General features: G+C 36.5%; 1 long non-coding RNA gene across 1 annotated transcript; it reads left to right on the top strand.

Annotated features, from left to right (window-relative positions):
• The first annotated feature begins 9004 nt into the window (after nucleotides 1-9004).
• On the top strand, nucleotides 9005-13028 carry LOC107624409 (uncharacterized). The gene is made up of 3 exons (XR_001616880.3): nucleotides 9005-9846; nucleotides 9937-10121; nucleotides 12815-13028. It is a non-coding gene; the product is annotated as an uncharacterized LOC107624409 (long non-coding RNA).
• The last annotated feature ends 14869 nt before the right edge of the window (nucleotides 13029-27897 follow it).

The following is a 27897-nucleotide window of genomic DNA, read 5'->3' on the forward strand; positions in this document are numbered from 1 at the left end:
GGAGCTGCGGACATTCATCAGTGTAATGGCTATAATCAGCACAGATCCCGCACACTCTCTGTGGGACTAACTGTTGGCTTTGCTGTGCTTGTTGTTGATTCAACTGCATCTGCTTCAGTAAGTTGGTCATTTCACATATACTCTGAGTCAGAGCAGTAGTTTCCTTGCTAGAAGATACCTCTACAACAGCTTTTGACCGGCCTTGTTTCTGCCTGTGATTCCTAGTAGATTCAGCTAAGTCACTGATCAATTGCCATGCCTCATCAGTGGTCTTGTACTTTTTCATAGACCCATTACTAGCACTTTCCAATGTGGTCTTATCTTGGGGCCTCATGTCCTGTGTGACGTAGCCGAGCAACACTATCTTGTCAATCATATGGTGGGGACATGCTTCCAGAAGGTTGTTGAAGTGATCCCAGTATTCGTAGAGAGTCTCGGACTCGTCCTGGACAATCATGGAAATGTCTTTCCTCAGCTTATCAGTAACTTCAGCTGGAAAGAATTTTTTCGAAAATTCTCTTCTAAGTGTATTCCAGTCAGAAACAGTTGCCGCGGGTTGAGTGTAGTACCACTCTCTCGCCTTTCCCTCAAGAGAGAATGGGAAGGCTTTCAACAGAATAGAAGTTTCATCTACACCATCACGCCTGACAGTAGAACAGGCTGCTTGATAGGCTCTTGAGCAGGTAAACCATGAAACTTAGGTATCAAGTTGAGCAGTGCAATCTTTATTTCAAAATCTGTAGCCACTGCTGGGTGATGTGCTTGAAACGGTTGCATTGTAAAATCAGGGGCTCCAGCCTCCTGGATAGTAACTCTTCTAGGTGCTGCCATGTCACCTGCACGTAAATCAACCGAATCAGTAGAACGGGAGCTTGTTTCTTCCTTACGTGACGTTTCAGATTCGCCCTCGAGGAGGACTAACCGACGCCGAGCTTGCCTTATATGTGAAATAGTTCTTTCAATCTCAGGATCAAATATTGGCAAGCTTGGATCAGGAAGTGAACGCGTCATTTAACGAAAGAAACATGCAGCTCATAGTAGCAAAATAAAATAAAATGCAAATAAATAAATTCCAATCAATAACTTAGCACTCTATTGCAACTCCCCGGCAACGGCGCCAAAAATTGACGTGGCGGAAATTGGCGAGTTAAGAAATTATTATAAGAAATGCGTTGCAAGTATAGTTCTTAACCAACCAAAAATCCGCTTATCAATTTAGAAGGGGTTGTCACAAAATTAGAATTAAAATACTGGGAGTATGAATCCCAGGTCGTCTCCCAACGAGTTGCAGAAAGGTGTGCTATTTTATTAATCAGATGTTTTCCAAAAGGGGTTGAGTTTGCTAGACAGAAAATTAAATCAGAGAATTTGTGTAATTTAAATAAAAACCTTGACCGAGAGTAGATTAGTCGGAAGTCCTATCCTTGTTGGAGTTTTCCCAAGATAAAAGTGATAATTGAAGGTTGTCTGCTCAGTTATCCTTTACCAGATAAAGGAAAGTTAAGCAAGCTGGAAGTCAGTTTCTATTCACAAGTTCTAATCCTCTCCCTTGGGAAGGACTAGTGTCAGTGATTAGAGGGCGACCCAATGCTAAACCCAACTATAATTTTACTCTTGAGCATCCAACTCAAGGTCCTCCTTTCAACCAACTCCCAATCAAGTTATGGAACTACTCGCTCATTATGATTGTAAAATTCACAAAATAAGAAAGGGAAATAAAGAAAGACATGATAAATAATAATCAAAAGGATCAATTAAAAATAAAAATAGTTCTTGTATTAATAAATTCTAAAAATAATTCAATAGTAACTCTGAATAAATTAAGGATATGAAAGAGTAAGTGACAAGTAAGGAAACAAACTAGAATGATGAAGTCTTGACGGAGGTAATAACTCTTCCCAATATCCCAATCCAAAAAACAATAAAATCAAAATCCTAAGAACTATGAATGTGTAGAGAGAAAACCTAGAGGAGGAGTAAAATCAGATCTAAAAAAATAAAATTATGCGGAATGAATGTTGTTGTTTGTCTCCGCATGTTTCCTGGCTCTAATCTGTTTTTCTGGACCAAAAACTAGGTCAAAACAGGGCCCAAAATCGCCCCAGCAAATTCTGCAGATTCTGCAGATCGCGCATGTCACGCGAGCGCGTCCTCTACGCGTTCGCGTCATCCAGCGTTTTACCTTGCCACGCGTGCGCGTCGTCCACGCATTCGCGTCACTTGTGCAGTTTCCAATCCATGCGTTCGCGTCAGGCACGCAAGCGCGTCACTGCGATTTCTTCTATTTCACGCGGTCGCGTGAGCCATGCGTCCGCGTCACTTCTCGCTGGTCATCTCCTCAATTTCTTGTGTTCCTTCCATTTTTGCAAGCTTACTTTCCAATCTTTAAGTCATTCATGCCCTATAAAGCCTGAAACACTTAACACACGGATCACAGCATCGAATGGAATAAAGGAGAATTAAAATACATAATTAAAAGTCTCTAGGAAGCAAGTTTTCAATCATGGAATAATTTTGGGAAGGAATTGTAAATGCATGCTAATTTAATGAATAAGTGGGTAAAATTTTGATAAAACCACACAATTAAACACAATATAAACCATAAAATAATGGTTTATCAGGAAGCTAATTGATTTATCGCTTGTTCCAGTTGATGAAGGGTTGCATGAAATTGATCTACTATTTCCTTGAGGCGAGCCTGTGATTCTTGGGTCGATGGATATGGACATGGTGCATATGGAAGTGGTGGTTCTTGGGAGTAATTGGATTGGAATTGGGGTGGATAAAGGTTAGGGTCATATGGTAGTGAATGGTTGTAGGTGGCTTGTGAGTAAGGTGGTTCAATGCTATGTTGAGGTGGTGGTTCATTGGCATATGATGGAGCTTGCTGGTAACTACAAGGGGGTCCACCATATCTATCATTCTGGTATGCACCTCAGAATGGCTCTTGACCATAGTAATTTGGTGGAGGTTGTTTGTCATGAAAAGATCCACCATAACTATTATCTTGGCATGCATTGTAGGATGGTTGTTGTCCATGGTATCTTGGAAGGGGTTGTTGCCAAAAGGGTTGATCAGATCCACGTGGCTCCTTCCATCTTTGATTGTTTTGACCTTGATGCATGTTCCTGTTATAGCTTCCATTCCTTACAACAACATTGGAACCAAACTTAAAGCTAGAGGGGTGAGAACTCATAGTAGCTAATAAAAATTAAAAACAAAAATAAAAACAATTAAGCAAAAGAAAATATTTACAATAACCAATAATAAGGCACACAATTGCAATTCTCCGGCAACAGCGCCATTTTGATGAACTGGACTTTCCGCTAGTAAAGAATTTCACAATTAATATTTCACTGAAAGTATAATTTCTAAACCAATAGAAAATCCTTTCGTACAAAAACTTGTTTGTCACTTAAGCAAACCCAATAAAATTCATAACCGAAGTATTGAAACCTCGGGTCGTCTCTCAAGGAATTGCAGGAAAGTATGATTTATTATTGGTAATGGAAAAAGGTATATTTTTGGGTTTTTGAATATTAAACAAGGAAATAAATTGGCAAGGAAGTAAATTAATAACTAGAAAAACTCTTGGCAAGGTATGAGAACTGGAAATCCCATCCTAGTTATCCTTATCAGGTGTGATGAGAATTGTTATTGCTCCCGCTTAGTTAACCCTTACTAAATAAAGGAAAGTCAAGTGGACTAATCAATTTGATTCCTCAAGTCCTAGTCAACTCCTATGGAAAGACTAGCTTTAAAGGGATCCAAATCAATCAGCAATTTCTAATTTTCAATCAACAGCTGAGTTTGATAACTCAAGTGTCACCAATTACTCAACAAAAGCAAAGGGAGAGAAAATCTACTCGAATAAAAATGCCTTGAAAATAATAAAAGGGAACATGGTAATTAAAATTCAATTGGAAACAATTAAACAGATAATAGATTTAAATGGAAAAGTACTCTTTGCATTAATAATTTAAATAAATATTGAACCTGGAATTGAGAAGAAGAAGAAATCCTAATCCTAAACCCTAAGAGAGAGGAGAGAGCCTATCTCTCCCTAAAACTACATCTAAAACCTAAAATTGTGAATTATGAATGTTATTTTTTTAATGAATGGATCGATTTGCCCACTTTATAGCCTCTAATCTGTGTTTTTTAGGCCGAAAATTAGGTCAAAAACATCCCAGAAACCGCCCCCAGCAATTTCTGATACGTCTATTATGCGGCAAAGTCACGCGTATGCGTCATCCACGCGTACGCGTGGATTGAATTTTCTCCAGGTCACGCGTGCGCGTGATTTACGTGTGCGCATCGTCTATCTTCGGGGCAGCTATGAAAAATTATATATCATTGCAAAACCCCGGATGTTAGCTTTCCAACGCAACTAGAACCGCCTCATTTGGACCTTTGTAGCTCAAGTTATTGTCGATTTAGTACCAAGAGGTCAAGCTGGACAGCTTTAGCAGTTCCTTCAGTTTCTTGTATTCCTTCCACTTTTGTATGCTTTCTTTCCATCCTCTAAGCCATTCCTACCCTATAAACCCTGAAATCACTTAACACACATATCAAGGTATCGAATGGTAATAAGAGGGGATTAAACATAGCAAAATTAAGGCCAAAAAACATGTTTTCAATCATAGCACAAGATTAGGAAGGAAAATGTAAAACCATGCTATTAGTATGAATAAGTGTGAGTTTAGTGGATAAAATCCACTCAATTAAGCACAAGATGTACCATGAAATAGTGGTGCATCAAAGCCTTGTTGAGGCCTCTGCTGCTCTCTCCATCCAAAGTTAGGGTGATTCCTCCATCTCTTATTAAAAGTATTTGCATAGGGATTATTGTTGGGATTTCTAGAGAAACTTCCCATGTAATTCACTTCCTCCATGGTGGTTTGAGCAATCTCACCAACGTCTCTCCTTTATAGGGTACATCTTGAGTGTTGACAGCTGAAACCTGCATCCCATTTAAGTGTTGGGAAATCATACTAATTTTCTGGGACATAAGCTTGTTTTGAGCCAAAATGGCGTCTAGTGTATCCACTTCCATGACTCCTCTCCTCTGAGTAGTCCCAGTGTTCACAAAGTTCTTCTCAGAAGTGTATATGTACTGGTTATTGGCAACCATCTCAATGAGCTCATTTGCTTCCTCCGGCTTCTTCTTCATGTGCAGTGATCCGCCTGCAAAGTGATCCAGTGACATCTTGGCCATCTCAGAGAGGCCATCATAAAAAATTTCCAGCCTGGTCCATTTTAAAATCATGTTAGGAGGGCATCTCCTGATTAGCTGCTTGTATCTCTCCTAGGCCTCATATAGAGACTCTCCCTCTTTCTGTCTGAAGGTCTGGGCTTTTACTCTAAGTTTACTCAGCTTCTGGGGTGGAAAGAACTTGGTCAGAAATCCAGTGACCACCTTGTCCCATGTGTCCAGGCTCTCCTTGGGCTGAGAATCTAGCCATAGCTTTGCTCTATCTCTTAAAGCAAAAGGAAAGAGCATGAGCTTATAAACCTCAGGGTTCACTCCATTCGTCTTGACCCTATCACAGATCTGTAGGAAATCAGATATGAACTTGTTGGGGTCCTCCTGCGGGAGTCCATGAAATTGACAGTTCTGTTGCACCAAAGTGACCAGTTGAGGCTTGAGCTCAAAATTATTGGCACCAATGGTAGGTACGGATATACTGCGCCCATAGAAGTCAGATGTGGGTGTAGTGTATGAGCCAAGCACCTTTCTTGTTTCCTCTCCAGCGTTTGGATTGTTAGCTACCATAGTGGTGTCTTCAACTTCCTTCTCAAAAGATTCTGTAATATTCTCTCCATCTTTGTAAGCTTGGGTTTATTGCAAACGCCGCCTTAAGGTCCTCTCATGTTCAGGATCAAAATCAAGAAGGGGTTCCTTATCCCTGTTCCTGCTCATAAACAATAAGAAACAAAGAAAGAAAAAATGTGAGAGTCTCTATGTCAAAGTATAGAGGACTCCCAGTGAGATATCCTAAAAGAAATAAAATAAGATAAAGTAAGCAATTAACCAAAAAAATTTCGAAACAAGAATGTAAGAAATAACCTAAAATTTTTGAAAATTAAAAAGAAAAGGTTTAAATTTTTTTTTTTGAAATTCGAAAAGAAAGAAAGAAAGAAAAACTAATGAAACACCAAACTTAAAATTTGAATTTAAATAAAATAACTAACACAAAATTCGAAAATCAAGGAGAAGATAAATAAGATAAAGATCGAGAATCAAGAAAAATAAACAAGATATGATTCAAAAATTAAAAAGAAAATTGATTAAACCAAAAAGAGAAAATCACCAAAGGGACACCAAACTTGAAATTTTAAAACAAATAAAAATAAGATAGCCAAAATAAAAGAAAAAATTCAAAAATACGAGAAAGATAAATAAGATAACAATCAAAAATTAAGAAAAATAAATAAGAAAGATTTCAAAAATCAAAAGAAAGATAATTAAACAAAAACTAATAAAAATACCTAATCTAAGCAACAAGACAACTGGTAGTTGTCAATCACGAACAATCCCCAGCAACGGCGCCAAAAACTTAGTGCGCGAAATTAGAACTCGCACAACTTTATCGGCAAGTGCACTGGGTCATCCAAGTAAAACCTCAGGTGTGTGAGGGTCGATCCCACGAGGATTGTCAGATTAAGCAAGCAGTAGTTATCTTGCTGGGCTTAGTTAGGCGAACAGTAAAGAGAGTTATTATTGAAAACGCATGAAACAAGATAATAAAAAGAACAATTAAAGGTAGGTGTAAAATCAATAATAAGAAAACAGTTAAGGTCTTGGAGATGTTTATCTTTCCGGATTAAAACTTCTTACTAACTATTTTAACAATGAATGATTCATTCTATGGCAAACTGTAAGAGAATAAACCCTAATTCTTTAGCAATTTAATCTCCTCTGATTTTCATCAAACGCCACTTCCGTGGTCATTCAATTTGAATTAGATGGTGAAGTTCAGAAAACTAGTTTATACCACAAAGGCCCTAATCACCCCAGATCCCGGCTGAACAGATGTTCCCATGTCTCCAACAGGTTGTGGATTAGCCGTCTAGGAGGTGTGTTCTCAAGCTGTAGTTCAGGTGACCTGGGTCAGAGTATCACCAGAACTCATGTAGAAAAAAGGGGTCATACTTCCATTTCACCCAGTTTCATTAGATTAAGAACGAGACACACCTTAGAATTGAATCAAACATATATTAAAATAGAAAAGTAATAATATTAATCCATAGAAATAAATAGAGTTCCTAACCTTAACCAAGATGTTTAGTTGCTCATAACTTACAAATAAAACAAGGTTCTCAAAAGTGCGGGAGGAGGAAGATCTCATAAACCTAAGTGATCTTCTCCTTAAATACTAACCTAATAATAAATGCTAAACCTAAAAGATATTATTTTTAATAAAAAATTACAAAGATAAAATAAGATAATACTAATAAGTGCTAAAATCCACTTGGAGGCCCAATTGTTGTGTGAAATGGACAGTAAGGTGGCGTTCAACGCCAGGATTGGGCGTTGAACGCCTAGAAGGGAAGCACGCCTCTGACTTCATGCCCACCTACCTGGCGTTCAACGCCCAGGGGGGAGCCGACAGTATTTTTGTTTCTTGCTCTAGCCTTCTCCAAACTGCTCTGAATTTCTCCTAAAACCATAAAAACACAAGAAAAACTCAAAGTAGTATCCAAAGATGAATTTTGCACAAAAATCAAGTAAAAGTAATTGAAATCTAACTAAAAACAATGTAAAAATAACTAGAAAAAGGGTATAAGATGCTCATGCATCACTTGTCGTGTTTCATTCATTAACTCCTCTTCTTTCACTTGAGGGTTCAAGCTTGCATCCACCCAACATTCTTTGCTTGATTCTTTACATTCATCTACGAAAGTAATTTGACAGTCGTATGAGCGAAGTGAGGCTAGACGAGTTAAGGTTTCGGTTAAGGTAGCCATGATAGTGTCTTGCCTGTTTTGGGATTCTTTTTGCTCTTGGATAAATAATTGGATTGCTTCTTATGTGGATCAGTTATCACATGGAGGTGGGGCTTAGATTGATGAAGGTTGAAAAGGATAATCATGAAGGTAAGGATCTTGGCTTTGTACATAGGGAGGTAGTAGCTCAAGAGAATTTTGAAAGTGATAAAGTTGGAATGGTTGTGGTTCTAAGGGTGGTTTGTAACAACCCTAGTTTTTGAAAATCAAATGATTAGTTATTTGTGATTTATTATATTTGTTGATAATCTTATTTTAAGAAAATTATTTTACTAAAGGTAATTAAATATAGTTTCATGATAATTGAAGTTTAAATTAATTAGAATTTTTATATAATCTTTATTAGATATTTAGTATAATTAAAATTATAATTTTGATAATTGAAAAATAAGAAGAATTGTATAATTTAATTCTATTTTGAATAAATTATGTTATTAATTTGAACTCCTAGAAAATGATTTTATTAAAAATAATTAGATTGATATTTATAAATACTTTAAGTTTAAGTCAATTAATATTTTTGTACAATTTTTATTATTAGTTATTTTACAATTTGAAATTAATGTTCCGGTGATAGAAAAATAATGAAAAATTATACCATTTGATTTGAATAATTAATATTGAGTTTAAAACTATATTTTATAAAAATATGATTAATATGTTCATTTTATATTTTAAATTAGAAATAATTGATTGAACTTAGCAATATGTTGATAAATAAGGTTTCTAAATATTTTTAATAAAGTACATTTAATTTTAAAATTACTCTACCCTCCAATTTTATCAAAATATCTATTCATATATATCCATATTCTTTTATAAAATCCTAATTTCTAACCCTAAATCCTAAAATCCCCAAATTCATTCGGAAATCCTAATTTCCCAAATTGAAAACCCTAACCCTAGCACCCCTTACCACAGCCACACCCCAACCCTTCTTCCTTGCCTCAGCAGCAACGCATACAAGATTTCCTTTTATGAAAGAAAGAAAAGCAAAAAGCAAGGGGGAAAACTGGGGAAGGGACTGTCGATCTGAGAAGAGAGGAAGGATGGCGCCGGCGGGCGTCACTGCTGCCGCGCCGCCATGTTGCACCAGGGAGGATGAGAGAGCGAGGAACGGACAAGAGAGAGAGAGGGTCGCGCCGCCATGGTTGTCCAGGGAGAACGCCGGGGAAGGAGATGTTGCTGCGCTGCCCGGAACCGCGTCCAACTCGCCGCCGTTCAGGCTCCAGTTGCTGTCACCATCGTGCAGTCGCCGCCGCGAAGTAGCCTCGCATCCGCCGCCGTCTTCGCGGGGTTTGCGTGACCTTGGTCGCTCCTCACCGTGGAGCCCATGTTGTCGCCGTTCAGCTCTGCCGCCGCCGTCACTCGCTCCTTTGCCGTTGAAGGTGGTCAGTCACCGATCGGGTCTGGGGGAGAGCGAACGCGACAGCCAGAGAGAAAAGCAACACTGCTGCCATCGCTGCTGTCACCGTGGTGGCCGCCGTCACGTCCTGTTCACCGTCGCCGTTGATTTGCCTTAGAGCCACTGTGTCACGCGTCACCGACGGAGAATAGAGAGACGCACGCAGAAGAGAAGCCCGCGACCAGCCTTGTCGCCGTCACCGCGGGTTGCCGTCGCCAAACCACCGCGCCGCCGTAGCTGTCTCCGGGAAGGTCGTTGGAGCTTGCTGAGGATATTGTTCTGGTTCTGAAGCAATCCATCCATGTCAGTGCTCATTTTTATCCCCTGTTCTGCCTCTGCCTCTGGGTTCTGTGAGTTGCCGGAGCTCTCTGCCACCAGGAACCAACATTCGAGCTGCCCAGGAAACCACCATTAGAACCACTACTGTTTTGGTAAGCTCTGCCCCCTGTTTCTGCTTCCTTGTCCTACCAATTTGTTTCTACTTTGAAGCTTGTCCCTGAAACTGTTTGTATTGTATAAAGAGATTATTGTAAATTACCTTGCCGCCGCCGTTACTGGAGGTAGCTGCCGGCACTATTTGGAGGCTGCTGCTAAGTCACCACCGAAGCTAAGAACAGGTGCTAGGATTTGATGGAGCACAGCTGCTGCTGTGGATTCGTAATATTGGGTTTACCGCGTTTAAATTCTTCAATTACGGCTAATTGAGGTAGGGGATTTAACGTTTTTAATTTAGAATGCCTACAAAGTTATTGGATAAGTGCAAATGGTTAATAATAGTTAAGAATTTCTTAATTGACATGAATGACTTGAAATGCATTTGAAATTAGTTAGTTGTGATTATTCTGAACTGTGATTGAAATTAGATGCTATTGTGGATAATGATTAATTTAGTGTAATTTATTAAATTGAAATATGCTGAGTTAATTATTGAAAAGCTGTTGAATGGATAATTGATGAATTGAGTTTGGATTGTTGCTGTGAATGTATGGTTTTGTTATGAGAAATTGGTTGGTGGAATTAAGTTTGGAAGGAGGTTGTGGGAGTAAGATTGGTGTGGTATTAAAACTGATTTTGATTTGAGGCTGTGAATTGTGATTTGTGAGCCATGATTGAATTATGTGAAAGTGACTAATTATTCGAATTCCTGGTTATGCTGATTTCTTGATTTAGTTGTGAAATTGAAATGCAATTGATGATGGTGGATATTGTTGCAAGCTTGTTTGAGAAATTGGTTACTGGATATGTTAACTTGACTGGATAATATTGTACTGAGTGTTGAACTGATTCAAGCTTGTGCTCGGTTTGGAATTGTTGTGATAATGGTTTAATTGTGACTGCCTTCTGATTATTTCAGAGTTGTTGGAAATTCAGATTTTAGTTGATTATGTTGAGTTGGTTGTTATTGTTGATTTAAGGTTAACCAGAGTTGATTTTGAGAACAGTTAAAGGATTGAAGGTTGATTACTAAAGTATTTTCTTAAAGTATGATCTTTAGAATAAATTGGTAACTTTGCTAATAACTAAATAACTTTAAGAATAATTGGAAATATGAAAGGATGGGTTTGGAGTATTAGTTATGAATTTTCGAAGCTGGCTTGATTCACTTTTAAAGAACGGTTTATGAAAACTTTGATTTTAATTAATGTTAGGATGTCGATTTGTTAAACTGATTTATGATGAATTGATTACTGAGATTCTGTTGTTGTGAAAACTGCTGATAAAAAGGGCTGGTGATTTGTTGGGAAAGAGGGAACCCGTAAGGGTGGTTAAGTACGAGTTTTAGGGGAGGTGCTGCCGAAATTTTATAAAAAATCTGAGGTTTTATTTGAAAAGTTATTTTAGAACTTTTGAATTTGGAAAATTATATTACCTGACTTTTATTTAGTTAAGAAAAGAATTATTCTATTTTAAATTCGATTTACCAAAGAAAGGTTTAGGTTTCAAAATTAAACTATTTAAGAAAGAAACTATGTTTTGAGATTGATTCAATATGAAAAGAATTATGTTTTAAGCTTGAAATAAAGGTTTACTTTTTAGAAGTTTGATGAATTTATAATATTTGAATTTGAATAGTAAAGAGAGAGATGATTTTTGAGTCTTTAGGAAGTTAGTAAACTTGGAAGAATTTTATTTGAATAATTTTAATGAGAGGATTATATTTCAAAAAGTATTTAGTGAATTTAAAATATATGATTTACTTAAGTCTTTTGAAGAGGGTTAAACTAAAAAAAATATAGTTCTAAAGTTAGTTTTGAATTAAGATTGTTAAAGTAGAGATTATGAACTGAAATGAGGATTAAGATTTTTATGAACAAATGCTTGAGAAAGTTAAGAAAGGTTTAAGAAGATGTGTTAAGGATTCAAAGGGAAAGAGAGAATGAAGATTGATTTGTGGATTGTTGAGATTGAGAAAAGGATAATGAAAAATGATAAAAGGCGGGAATACCCCCACGAACTGTTAGTTGTTTAACTACGGGGGAAACGCAAAATTGATAATTCGTTAAAATCGGAAGTACCCACGAACTGAATGATCATTGATCTCGGGGAAACCTATATATTGTTATTTGTTTTATATGCGGGAAAAATCCACGGACTGATAATCATTGATTACGGGAATAACCCATGAATTGTTGTATGTTGATCTCGGGTATAACCCACGAACTGAAGATTGCTATGTTATTGTGTATTGATCTCGGGTATAACCCACGAACTGAAGATCTCTGTTTTGTTTGTGAAATGATCTCGGGGACGCCCATGAACTGAGGATCACTGTTTCCCCTTGTGCGTATATAATGGGGTCGGGCTTCGCGCCGACTGCCGGTAGTCACGAAGGAGTGGTATTCTTACCACCGACACATGCACTAACGACACAAAGGGAAGCCATATCTGGAACTTGTTCCTAGGTAATGTCGGGCTGTAGGGTGTAAACCGACACGTGAGCTCATGGCCTGCTTAGGACAGACATGCATCATATTGGTTGTGCATTTGCTTTTGGTTGTGTTTGCTTGTATTACTTCTCTGCGATTGTGTTGTTTGTTTTATTGTGATTAGTTTGTCTGTTGAATTGAGTTTCTTACTTGCGCTAGTAGTCTGTGAATATATAGAACTGATTAATACCTGTTTGTTGTGACTGAGAATCAATTGTGACTGAGATTCAATTATGTGGCTAAAAGATATTTAATATGACAAATTGTGATTGAGATCTGTTTTGGGTTTAGAAATTTAAAGAAAGTAATTATTTATCTAAAGTAATATTAAAAAGTACTTCAAAAGGTTTGACTAAGATGGTTTATTAAGCAAAGTTAATTATTTGCATGTTAATCATTACTTTTACGGCATTCTCATTCCCTACTGAGAACGTGTGGTTTGTTCTCACCCCAAAATCTTCTACCCTTTCAGTGACACAGGTTTGAAGATTCAGTTTGAAGCTGCGGGCGATTCTAGAATTTACTTACGAGTTAAGTTTATGACTTGAGTTTCTTTCATAGAATTCCCTTGCCCTTACTGCTTAAGGTTTTATTTTATGCAGAGGGATAGGAGTTGTACCTGAATTTTATTTAAATTCTTTTGTGTAATATTACTATTATTAATAATTATGTGATTATTATTATTACTTGGTGATATTTGCTATATGATTTTAATTAATAAAAACAAAAATTTCTGGTATTTTCTATAAAATTGATTCGCGATATCGAACTAAAGGCTTAATAGTAAATAGTTAATAAGGAAAACAGGTCAGTAACACCTTACTTTTGGTACGATCATGACGTATTGGAAGTTGGGTCGTTACATGGTTGGTATGATTCATAAGGTTGGTGATACGGTGGATAAGCATTTGGATCCTGTGGAGGTTGTTGTTGGTGAAATGGGGCTTAGGAGTATTGTGGTTAAGAAAAGTATTGAAAATGGCTGCCATAGGAGTAAGTTAGTTAAGGGTTATAACCATAGCAAGGGCCACCATAGTCATTCGGTTGGTATGCACTATAAGATGATGCATGATCATAATAGAGTAGGGTTGATACCATGAAGATTGGTCTTGAATGCGAGACTCCTTCCTCAATTGATAATTTCTTTCTTGGTGCAAACCGTTATTAACATTGCCATTTCTTACAATATTTTCACAATCATACCAAAAACCATAAGGATGAGAATTCATAGAAAAGAGAAAAAATAAAAATAAAGGATATCTAGGAACAAAGAAAAACAAACTCCTAACTACTAACAAAAACAAGAAAATAACCAAAAAGCAAGTTATTCATAATATTCACATATTCATAATAGCCAAAAATAAGCATACATTGAAAGTCCTCGGCAATGGCGCCAAAAACTTGACTCGAGTCAAACGTCGGTCTAGAATTTCTCAATAAAATTTTGTCACAAGTATAGTTCCAAACTAACAAATGACCCGAATCAGAGTTTAGAAAGATGTGTCACAATACTGATCAATAAAAACCAGGAGTTTTAAATTCCAAGTCGTTCTCCCACGGAATTTCAGTGAGGGAGGCGTATCATTGGCTATGCGAGATCGAGGGTGGGATAGCAATTGACAAGAATTTAAATAGCAAGAAAGCAAATAACAATTAACTAATAAAAGAAAGAAAATTCAAATGCTAAAGGACATCTTGGCAAGGGTTGAGAGTCAGGGTTTTCTATCTTAGTCATAGACCACAAACACGACAATTATAAAGAGTTAATCCCACTTAGTCAAACCCTAACATAGGGAGTAAGTCAAGTAGGCATAATTAATCTCAATTCACAAATCCTAACCGACTCACTAATTAGGCTTAGTGAAAGGATGGTGGTGCGCAGAAATTGTGATTACACTTTGATTATGTAAAATTCATCGCTCTTTCTTTCCCTGGTAATGGCGCCAAAAACATGATGTCAATACCATGGTTCACAACTTCGCACAACTAACCAGCAAGTGCACTGGGTCGTCCAAGTAATACCTTACGTGAGTAAGGGTCGAATCCCACGGAGATTGTTGGTATGAAGCAAGCTATGGTCACCTTGTAAATCTCAGTCAGGCGGATATAAAATAGTAATGGGGTTTTCGAAAATAATTAATAAAATAGTGATAGAAATACTTATGCAAATCATTGGTGAGAATTTCAGATAAGCGAATAGAGATGCTTTCGCTCCTCTGAACCTCTGCTTTCCTGCTATCTTCATCCAATCAGTCTTACTCCTTTCCATGGCTAGCTTTATGTAATGCATCACCATTGTCAATGGCTACTTTCGGTCTTCTCTCGGGAAAATGATCCAAATGCCCTGTCACGGCACGGCTAATCGTCTGGAGGCATCACCCTTGTCAATGGTTACATCCTATCCTCTCAGTGAATATGGTCAACGCACCCTGTCATGGCACAGCTATTCATCTGTCGGTTCTCGATCATACTGGAATAGGATTTACTATCCTTTTGCGTCTGTCACTACGCCCAGTAATCGCGAGTTTGAAGCTCGTCACAGTCATTCAATCATTGAATCCTACTCGGAATACCACAGACAAGGTTTAGACTTTCCGGATTCTCTTGAATGCCGCCATCATTCTAGCTTACACCACGAAGATTCTGATTAAGAGATATAAGAGATACTCATTCAATCTAATGTAGAACGGAAGTGGTTGTCAGGCACGCGTTCATAAGGAATGATGATGATTGTCACGTTCATCACATTCAGGTTGAAGTGCGAATGAATATCTTAGAAGCGAAATAAGATGAGTTGAATAGAAAACAGTAGTACTTTGCATTAATCTTTGAGGAACAGTAGAGCTCCACACCTTAATCTATGGAGTGTAGAAACTCTACCGTTAAAAATACATAAGTGAAAGGTCCAGGCATGGCCGAATGGCCAGCCCCTCTGATCTAAGAACCCGGCGTCCAAAGATGATCAAAGGATCAAAAGATAATCCAAAGATCCAGGATGTCTAATACAATAGTAAGAGGTCCTATTTATAATAAACTAGCTACTAGGGTTTACAGAAGTAAGTAATTGATGCATAAATCTACTTCCGGGGCCCACTTGGTGTGTGCTTGGGCTGAGCTTTAACTTTCCACGTGCAGAGGCCATTTGTGGAGTTGAACGCCAGGTTTTGATCCATTTCTGGCGTTCAACTCTGGTTTTTGATCCATTTCTAGCGCTGAACTCCAGAATTGGGCAGAGAGCTGGCGTTGAACGCCAGTTTGTGTCGTCTAAACTCGGGCAAAGTATGGACTATTATACATTGATGGAAAGCCCTGGATGTCTACTTTCCAACGTAATTGGAAGCGCGCCATTTCGAGTTCTGTAGCTCCAGAAAATCCACTTTGAGTGCAGGGAGGTCAGAATCCAACAGCATCAGCAGTCCTTCTTCAACCTCTGAATCTGATTTTTGCTCAAGTCCCTCAATTTCAGCCAGAAAATACCTGAAATCACAGAAAAACACACAAACTCATAGTAAAGTCCGGAAATGTGAATTTAACATAAAAACTAATGAAAACATCCCTAAAAGTAACTAGATCCTACTAAAAACATACTAAAAACAATGTCAAAAAGCATATAAATTATCCGCTCATCACAACACCAAACTTAAATTGTTGCTTGTCCCCAAGCAACTGAAAATCAAATAGGATAAAAAGAAGAGAATATACTATAAATTCCAAACTATCAATGAAACATAGCTTCAATCATATGGGCGGGACTTATAGCTTTTTGCCTCTTGAATAGTTTTGGCATCTCACTTTATCCATGGAGGTTCAGAATGATTGGCATCTATAGGAACTCAGAGTTCAGATAGTGTTGTTGATTCTCCTAGTTCAGTATGATGATTCTTGAACACAGCTATTTTATGAGTCTTGGCCGTGGCCCTAAGCACTTTGTTTTCTAGTATTACCACCGGATACATAAATGCCACAGACACATAATTGGGTGAACCTTTTCAGATTGTGACTCAGCTTTGCTAAAGTCCCCAATTAGAGGTGTCCAGGGTTCTTAAGCACACTCTTTTTTTGCTTTGGACCTTGACTTTAACCGCTCAGTCTCAAGTTTTCACTTGACACCTACACGCCACAAGCACATGGTTAGAGACAGCTTGGTTTAGCCGCTTAGACCAGGATTTTATTCCTTTAGGCCCTCCTATCCACTGATGCTCAAATCCTTGGGATCCTTTTTATTTGCCCTTGCCTTTTGGTTTTAAGGGTTATTGGCTTTTTGCTCTTGCCTCTTGGTTTTAAGAGCTTTTGGCTTTTTCTGCTTGCTTTTTCTTTCTGTTTTTTTTTTTTTTGCCTATTTTTTTCTACAAGCTTTGTTCTTTGCTGCTTTTTCTTGCTTCAAGAATCATTTTTATGATTTTTCAGATTATCAAATAACATGTCTCCTTGTCATCATTCTTTCAAGAGCCAACATATTTAACATTCTTAAATAACAATTTCAAAAGACATATGCACTATTCGAGCATACATTCAGAAAATAAGAAGCATTGTCACCACATCAATATAATTAAACTAAGTTCAAGGATAAATTCAAAACTCATGTACTTCTTGTTCTTTTGAATTAAAACATTTTTCATTTAAGAGAGGTGATGGATTCATAGGACATTCATAACTTTAAGACATAGTTACTAAATACTAATGATCATGTAATGAAGACACAAACATGGATAAGCACATAACATAGAAAACGAAAAGCAGAAGAAATAAGAACAAGGAATGAATCCACCTTAGTGATGGTGGCGTTTCCTTCTTGAGGAACCAATGATGTCCTTGAGCTCTTCTATGTCTCTTCCTTGTCTTTGTTGTTCCTCCCTCATTGCTTTTTGATCTTTTCTTATTTCATGAAGGATGATGGAGTGCTCTTGATGTTCCACCCTTAGTTGTCCCATATTGGAACTCAATTCTCCTAGGGAGGTGTTGATTTGCTCCTAATATTTATGTGGAGGGAAGTGCATCCCCTGAGGTATCTCAGGGATCTCTTGATTTGCAGCCACATGTTCTACCACTGAGCTATAGACCCTTGAGATGAATCTTTCCATCTCCCATGACTCGGAGGTGGAAGCCTTTGTCTTCTCTTCCCCTCTTTTAGAGGTTTAGGTGCCATCAATGGTAATGGAAAAACAAAAAGCTTATGCTTTTACCACACCAAACTTAGAATGTTGCTCGCCCTTGATCAAGAGAAGAAAGAATAGAAGAAGAAGAAGATATGGAGGAGATGGAGGGATGTGTGTATGGATGTGATTGGTGAATGAAGAACAGAAGGGATGATCATGAATGGAGAGAGAGAGGGTGAGGTGGGTGGGGATCCTGTGGGATTCACAGATCCTGAGATGATCCTGTGGTGTCCACAGATCCTGAGGTGTCAAGGATTTGCATCCCTGCACCAATTAGGCATGTAAAATGCCTTTGCACACAACTCTAGGCGTTCAGCGCCAGGTTGGTGCTCATTTTGGGCGTTCAACGCCCATTTGTTGCCATTTCGGCGTTGAACGCCAGAACCATGCTTGTTCTGGGCGTTCAGCGCCAGGATGCTGCCCATTTTGGGTGTTCAGCGCCAGAACCATGCTCTGTTCTGGCGTTGAACGCCAGGCAGGTGCTTCCTCCAGGGTGTGATTTTTCTTCTACTGTTTTTGATTCCGTTTCCAATTTTTATATTTATTTTGTGACTCCACATGATCATGAACCTAAGAAAACATGAAAAACAAAAATATAGTCAGATAAATAAAAATTGCGTTGCCTCCCAACAAGCGCTTCTTCAATGTCAATAGCTTGACAGTGGGCTCTCATGGAGCCTCACAGATGTTCAGAGCATTGTTGAAACTCCCCAACACCAAACTTAGAGTTTGGATATGGGAGTTCAACACCAAACTTAGAGTTTGGTTGTGGCCTCCCAACACCAAACTTAGAGTTTGACTGTGGGGGCTTTGTTTGACTCTGCTTTGAGAGAAGCTTTTTCTGCTTCCTCTCTATGGATGCAGAGAGAGATCCTTGAGTTGTAAACACAAGGTTGTCCTTATTCAATTGAAGGATCAATTCTCCTCTGTCCACATCAATCACAGCTCTTGCTGTGGCTAGGAAAGGTCTTCCTAGGATGATGGATTCATCCTCTTCCTTTCCAGTATCCAGGACTATGAAATCAGCAGGGATGTAAAGGCCTTCACCCTTTACTAACACGTCCTCTACTTGTCTATAAGCCTGTTTTCTTGAATTGTCTGCCATCTCTAATGAGATTTTAGCAGCTTGCACCCCATGGATTCCCAGTTTCTCTATTACAGAGAGGGGCATGAGGTTTATCCCTGAACCAAGGTCACACAGAGCCTTAAAGATCATGGTGCCTATGGTACAAGGTATTATGAACTTTTCAGGATCTTGTCTCTTCTGAGGCAATGTCAGTTGATCCAGATCACTTAGTTCATTGGTGAACAAGGGAGGTTCATCTTCCCAAGTTTCAATACCAAATAATTTGGCATTCAGCTTCATGATTGCACCAAGAAACTTGGCAGTTTGCTCTTCAGTAACATCCTCATTCTCTTCAGAAGATGAATACTCATCAGAGCTCATGAAGGGCATAAGGAGGTTCAATGGAATCTATATGGTCTCTAGATGAGCCTCAGAGTCCTTTGGTTCTTCAGAGGGAAGCTCTTTATTGATCACTGGACGTCCCAGGAGGTCTTCCTCCTTGGGATTCACGTCCTCCTCTCCCTCATTGGGTTTGGCCATTTTGGTTATGTCAATGGCCTTGCACTCTCCTTTTGGATTTTCTTCTGTATTGCTTGGGAGAGTGCTAGGAGGGATTTCAGTGATCCTTTTACTCAGCTGGCCCACTTGTGCTTCCAAATTTCTAATGGAAGACCTTGTTTCATTCATGAAACTCACACTGGCCTTAGATAGATCAGAGACTAAGTTTGCTAAGCTAGATGGATTCTGCTCAGAATTCTCTGTCTGTTGCTGAGTGGATGATGAAAAAGGCTTTCTATTGCTAAACCTGTTTCTTCCACCATTATTAAAGCCTTGTTGAGGCTTTTGATCCTTCCATGAGAAATTTGGATGATTTCTCCATGATGGGTTATAGGTGTTTCCATAAGGTTCACCCATGTAATTTAACTCTGCTATTGCAGGGTTCTCAGGATCATAAGCTTCTTCTTCAGAAGATCCCTCTTGAGTACTGTTGGATACAGCTTGCATTCCATTCAGACTCTGAGAAATCATATTGACTTGCTGAGTCAATATTTTGTTCTGAGCCAATATGGCATTCAGAGTATCAATTTCAAGAACTCCCTTCTTCATAGGCGTCCCATTACTCACAGGATTCCTCTCAGAAGTGTACATAAACTGGTTATTAGCAACCATGTCAATGAGTTCTTGAGCTTCTGCAGGTGTTTTCTTTAGGTGAATGGATCCACCTGCAGAAGTATCCAATGACATCTTTGATAGCTCAGATAAACCATCATAAAATATATCCAGGATGGTCCATTCTGAAAGCATGTCAGAAGGACACTTTTTGGTCAACTATTTGTATCTTTCCTAAACTTCATAGAGGGATTCACCTTCTTTTTATTTGAAGGTTTGAACATCCACTCTAAGCTTGCTCAACTTTTGAGGAGGAAAGAACTTGGCTAAGAAAGCCGTGACCAGCTTATCCCAAGAGTTCAGGCTGTCTTTGGGTTGAGAGTCCAACCACACTCTAGCTCTGTCTCTTACAGCAAGAGGGAAAAGCATGAGCCTGTAGACTTCAGGATCTACTCCATTAGTCTTAACAGTATCACATATCTGCAAGAATTCAGTTAAGAACTGAAAAGGATCTTCAGATGGAAGTCCATGAAACTTGTAGTTCTGCTGCATCAGAGAAACTAGCTGAGGTTTCAGCTCAAAGTTGTTTGCTCCAATGGCAGGAATGGAGATGCTTCTTCCATGTAAATTGGAATTAGGTGCAGTAAAGTCACCAAGCATTCTCCTTGCATTATTGTTGTTAGGTTCGGCTGCCATCTCCTTTACTTGTTCGAAATTTTCAATAAGGTTGTCTCTGGATTGTTGTAATTTAGCTTCTCTTAGTTTTCTCTTCAGAGTCCTTTCAGGTTCTGGATCTGCTTCAACAAGAATATTCTTGTCCTTGCTCCTGCTCATATGACAAATAAGAGGGCACAGAAAAATAATAATAATAGAGATCCTCTCTCTTTTTTTTTTAGAGTGAGGGAGAGATGTTAGTAGATGAATAAACAAATAGAAGGAGATGAGAGAGAAGAGAATTTTCGAAAATTATTTTTGAAAAAAGAGTTAGTGATTTTCGAAAATAGTTTTTGAAAAAAAAAGTGTTAGCAATTTTCGAAAATAAAAATCAAAAATTAAAATAATTAGTTAATTAAAAAGAAATTTTTGAAAAAGAGGGAGATATTTTCGAAAATTAGAGAGAGAGAAAGTTAGTTAGGTAGTTTTGAAAAAGATAAGAAGCAAATAAAAAGTTAGTTAGTTAGTTGAAACAAATTTTGAAAAGATAAGAAGTTAGGAGGTTAGAAAAGATATTTTGAAATCAAATTTTTGAAAACGATAAGATGAGAAGATATTTTTGAAAAGATATGATAGAAATTAGTTTTTAAAAAAGATTTGATTTTTAAAATCACAATTAATGACTTGATTCATAAGAAATCACAAGATATGATTCTAGAACTCAAAGTTTGAATCTTTCTTAACAAGTAAGTAACAAACTTGAAATTTTGAATCAAAACATTAATTGATTATGTTATTTTCGAAAATTTGATATAAAAATAAGAAAAAGATTTTTGAAAAATATTTTTGGAATTTTCGAAAATAACTAAGAAATTTGAAAAAAGATTTGATTTTTTGAGAAAGATTTTGAAAAAGATAAGATTTTTTTTTAAATTGAAAATTTGATTTGACTCATAAAAACAACTAGATTTTAAAAATTTTTGAAAAAGTCAAATCTAATTTTCGAAATTTTAAGAGAGAAAAAGGGAAAGATATTCTTTTTATTTTTGAATTTTTATGATGAGAGAGAAAAACAAGAAAAATGATGCAATGCATGAAAGTTATGGATCAAAACAATGAATGCATGCAAGAATGCTATGAATGTCAAGATGAACACCAAGAACACTATGAAGATCATGATGAACATCAAGAACACATTTTTGAAAAATTTTTAATGCAAAGAAAACATGCAAGACACCAAACTTAGAATTCTTTAATGCTTAGACATAAAGAATTCAGGAATGCATATGAAAAATAAGAAAAGACACAAAACATGCAAATGCAAAGATCAAACAAGAAGACTTACGAAGAACAACTTGAAGATCATGAAGAACACTATGAATGCATGAATTTTCGAAAAATGCAAGATGAGTATGCAATTGACACCAAACTTATAACATGACACATGACTCAAACAAGAAACACAAAAATATTTTTTTGACTTTTATGATTTTCTAAATTTTTTTGGAATTTTTTTCGAAAATTATTTTGAAAAAGGAAAATAAGGATTCCAAAATTTTTAATATGAATTCCAGGAATCTTATACTCTTTAGCCTAAAGCTCCAATCAAAGGGTCAGGCATGGCTTAATAGCCAGCCAAGCTTTAGTATGTAACTCAGACATGACACGCCTGACATGCCCTACACAGAAGAATTAGACATGGCTTTATAGCCAGCCAGGTTTCCACATGCTTCATGAAACACTAGAATTCATTCTTAAAAATTCTGAAGAAAAATATCTTTTTGAAAACATTTTTATTTTAAATTTTTTTTTTTTCAAAAACAAAGGAGAAATTTTTTGAAAGATTTTTGAAAAATTTTTGAAAACAAAACAAAAAGAAAATTACCTAATCTGAGCAACAAGATGAACCGCCAGTTGTCCAAACTCGAACAATCCCCGGCAACGGCGCCAAAAACTTGGTGCGCAGAAATTGTGATTACACTTTGATTATGTAAAATTCATCGCTCTTTCTTTCCCTAGTAATGGCCCCAAAAACATGATGCCAATACCATGGTTCACAACTTCGCACAACTAACCAGCAAGTGCACTGGGTCGTCCAAGTAATACCTTACGTGAGTAAGGGTCGAATCCCACGGAGATTGTTGGTATGAAGCAAGCTATGGTCACCTTGTAAATCTCAGTCAGGCGGATATAAAATAGTAATGGGGTTTTCGAAAATAATTAATAAAATAGTGATAGAAATACTTATGTAAATCATTGGTGAGAATTTCAGATAAGCGAATAGAGATGCTTTCGCTCCTCTGAACCTCTGCTTTCCTGCTATCTTCATCCAATCAGTCTTACTCCTTTCCATGGCTGGCTTTATGTAATGCATCACCATTGTCAATGGCTACTTTCGGTCTTCTCTCGGGAAAATGATCCAAATGCCCTGTCACGGCACGGCTAATCGTCTGGAGGCATCACCCTTGTCAATGGTTACATCCTATCCTCTCAGTGAATATGGTCAACGCACCCTGTCACGGCACGGCTATTCATCTGTCGGTTCTCGATCATACTGGAATAGGATTTACTATCCTTTTGCGTCTGTCACTACGCCCAGCAATCGCGAGTTTGAAGCTCGTCACAGTCATTCAATCATTGAATCCTACTCGGAATACCACAGACAAGGTTTAGACTTTCCGGATTCTCTTGAATGCCGCCATCATTCTAGCTTACACCACGAAGATTCTGATTAAGAGATCTAAGAGATACTCATTCAATCTAATGTAGAACGGAAGTGGTTGTCAGGCACGCGTTCATAAGGAATGATGATGATTGTCACGTTCATCACATTCAGGTTGAAGTGCGAATGAATATCTTAGAAGCGAAATAAGATGAGTTGAATAGAAAACAGTAGTACTTTGCATTAATCTTTGAGGAACAGCAGAGCTCCACACCTTAATCTATGGAGTGTAGAAACTCTACCGTTAAAAATACATAAGTGAAAGGTCCAGGCATGGCCGAATGGCCAGCCCCTCTGATCTAAGAACCAGGCGTCCAAAGATGATCAAAGGATCAAAAGATAATCCAAAGATCCAGGATGTCTAATACAATAGTAAGAGGTCCTATTTATAATAAACTAGCTACTAGGGTTTACAGAAGTAAGTAATTGATGCATAAATCTACTTCCGGGGCCCACTTGGTGTGTGCTTGGGCTGAGCTTTAACTTTCCACGTGCAGAGGCCATTTGTGGAGTTGAACGCCAGGTTTTGATCCATTTCTGGCGTTCAACTCTGGTTTTTGATCCATTTCTGGCGCTGAACTCCAGAATTGGGCAGAGAGCTGGCGTTGAACGCCCATTTGCGTCGTCTAAACTCGGGCAAAGTATGGACTATTATACATTGCTGGAAAGCCCTGGATGTCTACTTTCCAACGTAATTGGAAGCGCGCCATTTCGAGTTCTGTAGCTCCAGAAAATCCACTTTGAGTGCAGGGAGGTCAGAATCCAACAGCATCAGCAGTCCTTCTTCAACCTCTGAATCTGATTTTTGCTCAAGTCCCTCAATTTCAGCCAGAAAATACCTGAAATCACAAAAAAACACATAAACTCATAGTAAAGTCTGGAAATGTGAATTTAACATAAAAACTAATGAAAACATCCCTAAAAGTAACTAGATCCTACTAAAAACATATTAAAAACAATGTCAAAAAGCGTATAAATTATCTGCTCATCAGATGGCATTAGTAGAAACCAAATCAACTAACAATCCTAAATTACCAATCAATATCGGACATCAATGACTCAAGGTCACATAAGTCCTCAATCCCAAGTCAAGAACAAGAAAAACTACTTAAAAACTAAAAGAGGCATTTTATCAAACACATGGTAGGAATAAAAGAAAAACATTATAAATTGCATGAATTAAGGAATAAAAGAAAAGCATTATAAATTGTATGAATTAATAAAATCTATGACTAACTAATGCAAAAAATCAATATTAACAACTCAAACAAGCATCAATAAACATGAAAGCATCAAATTACATTAAAGAAAAATTGAAATTTAACAATTGTTCATACACTAAAAAGTAGCAAAATAGAGAAATTAACAATAAAAACTAGACAAATTAAGGTACTAGAAAAAATATAAAGAAAACTAAACTAAAACAATATCAAAACCTAAAATTAAAGAGAAAACTAAGCTAAAACCCTAAAATTCTAGCGAGTAGTTAGAGTTCCTCTCTCTAGAATTGGCCTAAAACATGATTAAAACCTAAACTAAGAATACCTTGTTTATTCCCCTTCAATTCTTGGTTCAATAGCTTCATAAATGAGTTGGATTGGACTCAAAATGGGCTAGAAATTGCGGGTCACGTGCATTTCTAAATGAGGCATGCATTCAAATGCTTGCGTACGCACTCTCAAACTCAATGTCCATTATAGACATATGCATATCATTTTGAAGCCCAAGATGTTATCTTTCTAATGCCACTACAATCGCCTCATTTAGATATTTATAGCTCAAGTTATGATCAATTTAGTATGAAGAGGTCAGGATTTACAGCTTTATAAATTCTTCATTGCTTCATGAATTCTTCCACTTTGCATGATTTTCCTCTACTTCTTCAAGCCATCCTTGCCTATTAGTCCTGAAATCACTCAATAAATATATCAAGGCATCGAATAAAATAAAAGTAGAATTAATTTGACAATTTAAAGTATAAAAAATATGTTTTTAACAATTAAGCACAATTAGGAGAGAACTTACAAAAAAGCATGCATTTTCAAGGCACAAGTACAAGATAAGTTGATAAATTTCCACTCTTTTTAACCCAAAAATCATCGTAAAATATGAATTTATCAGTCCATCCATTTTACTAAAAAGGTCAGGTTTTATGACAGATTTTCTATCGATAATTAGAACATAGAAAAGTATTTACAACTTTGTATATAGATGAATTTTTTTTTTGTAAATTGTCAACAAGGTCAAGCAGAATTTTTTTAGATTTTTTCTTTGTAAAATAAACTTTTTTCCTACAAAATATAAATTTAATCAATACAAATTTTCATCCAATTGTCATCTAACTTATATTTGAACTTTTATAGTATTTCAAAAAATAAACAAGTTTATCATATTATCAAACTAGAAAAAAAGTACATAAACAAACAAGTTAATTCAAAACATAAACACAAGTGTATTAATAAATCAATTATAATTCCAGTGTATTGTTTAACCATATTAAAAATATTAGCTATAATCCTCAGTATCATCGAATCACTCATCTTCATTCTCATCATCCTCATAGTCCTCATCATCAATCCGAATTTGTGACACACTTTTTCCCAAATCAAGTCTTTATCAATTGATGGTAGCTTCATTTCCAGTGCTTGAACCTCGACATGTTGGATTTGGACTTCTATCAACTTTTTTTATAAACTTCTGCTGCTACACAATATTTATATTAATTATATAAACCAAGCTTCAAATAGTATAGTACACTATTTTACAATAAATATGCATATAATATATGGCAATAAAAAAGTATTGATTGAAGTAACAAATGCATGACACAGAATAATAAATAAATGTGGATACTACTATGAAGATTTTACAATTGTCTTTATATGAAGTTTTTTTTTTATTATTATTAGATGATGAACTGTAAAGTTTGATTTTGATATATTGTAAAAGTGTTATTTTTTTTAAGTGTAACTAATAAACAAAGCACACTTTTAACACAAGAATCTTTATAAAAATATATTTTTAGCATCTTCATTTGAGTAGGTGTCATAAATAAAAGCGGTGCTAATCATCTGCAGCATATAATATATATGAAATCCACAACACAATTTTTAGTTAGCCCAATCCATTGAAACAGTTTAGGAAAAAATTTGAAAATTGTCCAACCTAAACATATATATGAAATTTATTTCACAATGTTAGAAAAAACTAAAGTAGAAAATTCCTCCTAAATTACATGCTCTGTGGGAAATCATTAGTACTTGCACTCATAGTTGCACTGTCTAATGGCACCATCCTATGTATATGCCTATGTATTTTGTATATACTATTATATTATCATAATCACGCTCTTCAAAGAGTAATATGCTATTATATGAATAAATAAAAAGCAGATAAGATGGAGAAAAAATCTAAGAAAAGCTCTAGTCAAGCTAGCAGTCAAACCTTACATTCTTCAGTTCATCAAAGTAATTGAGTTTACTATAATGCATCTTCAAAATCAATTAGTCTTTACTTCTCTTGTACCTGTAATTGAAAAAATACAATAAAAAATAAGTTATTTCAGCTAAAGAAAAAACAAAGCTAATGTGGCAGAGTCAAAAACTAAATTAAGATTCTCAACCTCCCAATAGAGATAACAGATACAAAGAACTCACCTATCCTCAGTTGAAATTTTTAAAACGGAATATACAAAAAAAATGTAGCAAAGCAACCTAAACTCTCCACTTCCCACCTTGCTTTAACTGAATTTCTTGTTTATTATTAGACATTCACATGAACCTATACTCACCAGCTGGCAATATTTTCAAAGTAATAAGAGATTATGGCAACCAATTCTTATTCGAAAATAAAAAACCAGATTGGGTGATAAGCAACAAAACCATACCAGTCTATCACATGCATCATGAATCGTTTTAGACTTTGTAGCTACTGCCTGTTGCTGCAATTGTAGCTCATTGAATAAGTCTTCAGTTTCAATTATGGTATAATAATCAAGTCATCTAAATTACTAAGTGTCCAATTTCAAGTCCATATGATATTATAATTTACTCACCATTGCACAACTACCACAACGATCGCTTGCATATAAATATAAGCCATTCAAAATGTGCACAACAGATTTATTGCTTTTATATGGTAGTTGTAGGATCAAAATATCACCCTTCCTGTGTGACTATGTATGCCATATGCATCAGCAATTAAGGAAGAAAATGTGAACAACGTGATAGAAACATGTTTGTGGATGTAACTTGACTCACATAAACAAATAATCATTCCCATTCACTTCAATCCTAATACATTATGTTTTGTATTCTATTACATCTATTATCTATTATAGAAATAACATAAAATTAATTAACACAAAGGGTAGAAACTACATTATTAAAATAAGAAACATGTCATTGCATTTTTTATGAATCGTTGTCAACACAAATTCATTGGAAGAAACCCACCAAACAAAAACAAATCCCAAACTATTGTCTCTCTTACGGAATCTTGATCCCTCAGCTAATATCACCTCACCTTACTTGTCCCTATCATATCATGCATCCGAATCCTTCTTCCCATTATGTTGATTCCCCTTTACCAAAATCCTTATACCACATTAAGTAACAAACAAGAACAAATAACCAACTCAACTGAAATCTAGAGCAATTTTGCATGTTTTTTAGAAGAACTTTTTCTTTTAAGAAAAAAGGAACTTCTTGGTCTTCAATCTCAATGGCATGAATTATTCTTCTTTATTAAATACTCAAATAAATCATATTCTTAAAACAAAAGTCATGTTGCAAATTTGTTCTATTATGCATATAAGAAAAAGGCAAATCCTACTTTCATTGATTATT

Source organism: Arachis ipaensis, chromosome B10, assembly GCF_059453495.1.
Source record: "Arachis ipaensis isolate K30076 ecotype BB chromosome B10, ASM5945349v1, whole genome shotgun sequence".
Classification (NCBI taxonomy): Eukaryota; Viridiplantae; Streptophyta; class Magnoliopsida; order Fabales; family Fabaceae; genus Arachis; species Arachis ipaensis.